The 5,573-nt window shown below is 38.6% G+C and overlaps 1 protein-coding gene across 11 annotated transcripts in view; it reads right to left on the bottom strand.

The window, feature by feature from the left end:
- Nucleotides 1-3,174: 3,174 nt before the first annotated feature.
- il15l (interleukin 15, like) overlaps nt 3,175-5,573 on the bottom strand; it is a 21,114-nt gene continuing 18,715 nt past the window's right edge. For all 11 annotated transcript variants that reach the window (XM_038693988.1, XM_038693985.1, XM_038693984.1 and 8 more), the window contains one exon: nt 3,175-5,573. This exon is cut by the window's right edge and continues 797 nt beyond it. The gene's annotated coding sequence lies outside the window, so the exon portion shown is untranslated.

Below are 5,573 nucleotides of genomic sequence, written 5' to 3'. Positions count from 1 at the left end.
TCCTTGAAATTTGCTTAATGTGAGACTTAAACGACATGTCCTGATCAAAGATAACTCCAAGATTCCTCACAGTGGTGCTGGAGGCCAGGGCGATGCCATCCAGGGAAACTATATGTTTAGATAATGCGTCACGGAGGTGCTTAGGCCCCAGAACAATAACTTCAGTTTTATCTGAGTTTAACATTAGAAAATTACAGGTCATCCAGGTTTTAACATCCTGAAGGCACATTTGAAGTTTAGTTAACTGATGAGTTTCATCTGGCTTGATCGATAGATATAACTGAGTATCATCTGCATAACAATGAAAGCTTATGGAATATTTCCTGAAAATATTGCCTAAAGGAAGCATATATAAAGTGAAGAGGATTGGTCCGAGGACAGAATTGGTTGCAGTGATTTCCAACTTGGGTGTGAAAGACTAAGAACAAGGCTTTCAAATGAGTTATAATTTAGTTTAGGTGTTATGGTGTTTGTTTCTTTAAAAACAACACCATGTTTCTAACTGAGACATTTGTGAAAACGTGTAGCCCCACCAGGCCAGTAAAAAAGACTCAATTTGGGATTTAATTGGGGTTGTGCTTTTATTGAAGTTTTACTGTATTGTGTCTCTGCCACTCTGCTGTCTTGGCACTCAATTTAACATTTAGAGACAGGTCCGACCAACTCAGAGACATGAAGGGTAAAGACACATTTTTGGTGTAACTCCAAAAATGCTTCTTTCAGAATCAGAATCAGAAGGAGCTTTATTGCCAAGTAGTGTTTTACACATACGAGGAATGTGCTGCGGTGATGAGGTGCTACACGTAGACAGACATACAGCTGCCATAAATAAATGTAGAAATATATAAATATGGAATAAACAATGCAACGTATATAAGAATAATAAAAAGAATAGAGAAAAATAATAAGTATAAGTATTTGCAGAGAAAGAACAACGTGGCAGATATTTACATGTGCATTATTTCAGGTTTCTGTTGTGCAGACGTATTGCAGCGAAAGAGAATATTGTGCACATAAATATATAAATTGACAATATAAAAATATACCACATAACATACCCTCTAATAAAAAACAGAGTTACTTCTTTTCATGAAAACAACACATTTAGCTGTGTAAGTGCCAGCAGCTGGAGGATTATGGGTTCATCACCTTCAGATGAACTGTGAGAGTGTAAAGTCACACAAAACAAAGGCTCTCAACTAATCCAATAAAACTGCCAATAAAAGTTTGTAAATCATTTCTGTTCCAACAAATGTCTCTGTAGATCAGGATACACTGATGAAATTGTAGCTCCTCTGCCAAAATGTAGTACAATGTGTGAATAATTAAATGACTGTGCCATACTTGAATAGACAAAATAAACATATACTCGTTAACGTGTAAATTAAGTTATTGTGGGAGAAGACTTTAACATCATCCAAACGCTCACAGTGAGAATCTAAGAATCTAACGGCCTCATTAGACATTACAGATAAATGGAGGATGACCAGTCCACAAAAGGTTAGAAGGATCACGCCAATGTTAGGTTTGTAGCGGTTTATTGTAATGAATAGTTATAAAAGGTGACTGGATTCATAGGTGTGTAATGAGACACAGATTAATCAGTGAGAGGGAAGAAGGGAGGCGTGATCCTGTTCCTGAATCTCTGTTTACAGAACTCCATAAGTAGGTTAGACTACTTTCTTCTAAAGTTTCTTTTAAACTGATCACAAAAACTGCAATTACCGATAAAATATGTTCGGGTCGTTGACTTATTGGAATAAATATGATTACCTCTGAACATGAGACATTGGAAATTTAATCAGCTTCACCTTTCATAGTATGGGACGCCTTAAAGTGAAAGGCTACTGAATGTAATACAGCTTGAGGAAAAAGAAAAACCACAGCAAAATAATAATAATAATAACAGCAAACTGAACGATTATTGGAGTTTGTAATTGATAATTTCGACCAGTGTTGGGCAAGTTACTCAGAAATTGTACGAAGTTACCTTTTACTTACTACTCCTTAAAAAAGTACTAATATTACATTACTTATTACTGTGTATTAAAAGTAACTAGTTACGTTACTCTTTACATTACTGTCTATATATTGCTTTCACTCCCCCCCCGCAGCCTCTCAAACCAGATGATTATGGAAGATTTTATTAGACTTTAATATTTGTAACACACAGAAAACAATTCACAAATGTGTACTATGATGCACAAATAGTTTTCTATCTACAAATATGGATTTTTACATTTGTGATCTGTAAAATCATATCCACAAAAATACAGAGTTACTTTTACACACAAAACAGTTTTTGCAAGATCTTGTTACATTTGTAACTTCCTTTTTACGCATTTGTACACAACACAAATGTAAAAATACATGTTTTGGTTACTGAGATATTTGTGTCTACTTTTTTTTTTTCTTTTTTTTTTTTTTTTTACAGATGTCCGCAGTACACATTGGACAAAATTCCACAAATACGTTTTTACAAAACATAACATTTCTTAACACCACTGGCTGAAATAAAAAAAATAAAGCAAGTCTCTCCCGACTTTTGAACTGCTGTTTGTCTGCACATTTTTAAGAGCAGCATTCAGTGCTTTTACAAAACGTTAAACGTTGCTTAGCGTCACTTTCTCCGGATGAGTCCATGCATAATGGAAATAATTAGAAAAATAAATATATTGAAGTAGCGCGTTACTGCTCAACACTGATTACAAAAAAAATACTTAAAAAGGACAAAGAAAAACGATAAATATCACCACATTTAAAGAGCCCAAAGATAATATCAAAGAAGCACACAGCCACACTTGGAACACCGAACCTTTTGTCCCAACAAGACGGCCATCTGATCTAAAGAGGACGCCTCGTGTTAAGGGCCGATCACAGAGGACGAACTGCTCGGGACCAAGAAACTCCCTTAAAGCCGTCCAAAGCACTGGAAGGAATACCAGCTGAACTCTATGAAACCTTTTATTACCCCATTAAAGTGTGTTATGAAGAAGGGAAATGATCAGGAACACCATGGACAACATAAATCTCAAAAACTAGAGGGCTACAATGCAGTGCTATGATGCAAACATTTTGTCTTGCCAATTGGATAAAAAAAGATATTAGCTAGGGTTTCTCATCCGGAGCAAACAGGATTCATGAAAGGGAGAAGCATAAATGAGAGATTAGACAGACTTTTAGAAGGTTTTATGATATAGTACATGACCCTGGTACAATTTTTATTGCAGAGCTCAAAAACAGCATTTCAAAAACTATTATTGGACTAAATTATGGTCCATCTTGGATTAAAACATGTCATAGTAATCCAAAAGGTAAAATAATGAGTAATGGTGAAATCTCAGCGCAGAGGCTCCAGAAAATAGAAAATAAATCCATGAGAAACAGCTTTACTAAACTCTTTAATAATACCATGATATACATACATATTAACTTCCTTATGCACCCTTCAGAAGAACTGTATAAAAATATGAACAAGAACACCTGCATGTATATGGAACAACAAACCGAAGAGGATATTTTTATAATACAAGAAGAGGGGGGCTTAAAACCTTTGAGCTTAGCGGTCATACCAAAAACATTTGTTCTCAAAAAGATCACTTCAAAGCTTCCACTGGATATCGGAGAGAGTAATCTCTCCATATGTACAGTTAAAAGTTACCCACACTCAACCAGCTTAAAAACGACTTACAGTATTTACCTCCATGTCAGTTTTCGCTATTGCCAAGTGGCTGCAGTCCTGCAGATAAACCAGATAACATGTTACAACAAATAATACGGTTTAATAGATGATTGTCCCCATGTAACTACAGAATCAAAATATATCTTTAATTTATTTAAACGAGCTATATGTAGTTTTCAGCGGCACCTAGCGGTGCGTACGCATGCTTGAACTCATGAGCGAAACACCAGGAGACAGCTTCTGCTGGAAACCCAAGTAAACTCCCACTGCAATGTTGCAGTAAAATCAATTTGAGCTTGAACTAATCCATGCTCCTTACATGATAGTGCTTCACACTTGACCGCCTTTAGCCCCCCTGCTCCTTTTCAATAACTATTTGTGTGTCTTTGGCTCAGCAATGTGAGCACAGCTACATCATGTAGCGGTCTGGCCATCTGGAGAATCAGAAAACGAGCAACAACTGAACATGGAAAAGCTGAGTAATGCAAGTACATGTAAAAAAAGTTGCCGACTTGTTCTGTAGTACCAGTGCCACAGACGCTAAGACCGGGAAGAGGAAGAGGCCACAGCCCTGTTCCCGGGCGAAAGATTAGACAGCGAAGCCACAGATAGTGCAGCTGAACAGTGCAGTATTCATTATCCAGCCCATGCTTTCCTCCAGACAGTGTCTCTGTATGACCTGGACTGTGTGTGAGGCCGTTTGGATGTGGAGACAGCGTATTATTTAACATTAGATCCTGACGATCCTGTCGGCCTGTCGGGAGATTTAAACATGAGGTAATGCTGCTGTGGCTCGTGCGTAAATGCGCACAGCGTCTCTCTTGATGGGGAGACGCTTCACCCTATCGCCAGGCTTCCAGTTATAATCTGAGCTTCGTGAGGGTCTCTAGTATTCTAACCAACGTGACCGGCAGAGAGAGAGAGAGATCCGAGCTTATTACGCATCACACACATCAGTCCACTACTCGCCCCAGATGTGCGATATTGCAACAAAGTTTAAAAAGTTAAAAATGCCATCAGAGACTATTGCTAAATGAGAGACGCAATTCCGCCCTTTATTGTAGGTATAATATTGAAGTATTTATTTTACGCACTGCTGGCCGCCAGTACACAGTAGCAAGATTATTACCACTAATTGGAGGATGCAAAAAGCCAACAATACTAAACAAATAAGCAGCAGCCAATACAGAGTCTAGCTGATGTAAATAATAGTGGGTACTAATTACAATGAATTTGTGATTCAAAATAATGGCTGTTGATAAATGAATGATCCCTACAGTCGCTCAGACCTCCTTATGGGAGCTGAGCTCTCACGTAACTCGAACCCTGTTCATCGGCCAAAACTCTGCCTGCACACAGCGGCGCTCTCTCGTTGTCATGTGCTTCTGGTGTTTCCTCAGGTCTGGACACTGACCATCGATGGGGAAACAGTTTCTCAACTTGAAATGAGGGTTGCGATGGTGTAATCAGCTGCGTCCACATGGTCCTAAAGCCTTCATTTAAGTTGAGCTTGTTACCAATGATTTTTATTAATAGGCTAAAGTCTACATATAACTACGGAGGTCCGGGCCTTGGTGACCTCAGCTGGTTACGGCCATGATTGTATGTGTGATTCTGCAGCCTTTTTAAGGTATTAAAGTGTGTGTGGGCCTGTTTGTACGTGAGTCCATTAGCAGGGCGGCCCCGGTGGAGTAGCCTTTATGGTGGGCCGGTCTGGATCAAAGTCCATGGCCATCTTTTACTCCCACTCTGTCCCTGGCTACATGTACTGGACGAAAACGAAAACAGTTAGTGAGCTACACTGAAGATTATAATGAGATTGTTGCCACACTTTACAACGGTTAGACATCAGTCAGTGACCCTGCAGTGAACGGGTCTTCCATCTTGTTGT

Source organism: Micropterus salmoides, unplaced genomic scaffold, assembly GCF_014851395.1.
Source record: "Micropterus salmoides isolate LMB-PRFRI ecotype aquatic unplaced genomic scaffold, ASM1485139v1 Ms_hic_scaffold_3, whole genome shotgun sequence".
Classification (NCBI taxonomy): Eukaryota; Metazoa; Chordata; class Actinopteri; order Centrarchiformes; family Centrarchidae; genus Micropterus; species Micropterus salmoides.
Note: the sequence above shows the minus strand (reverse complement) of the source record. Positions and strands in the feature narration are given on the sequence as shown.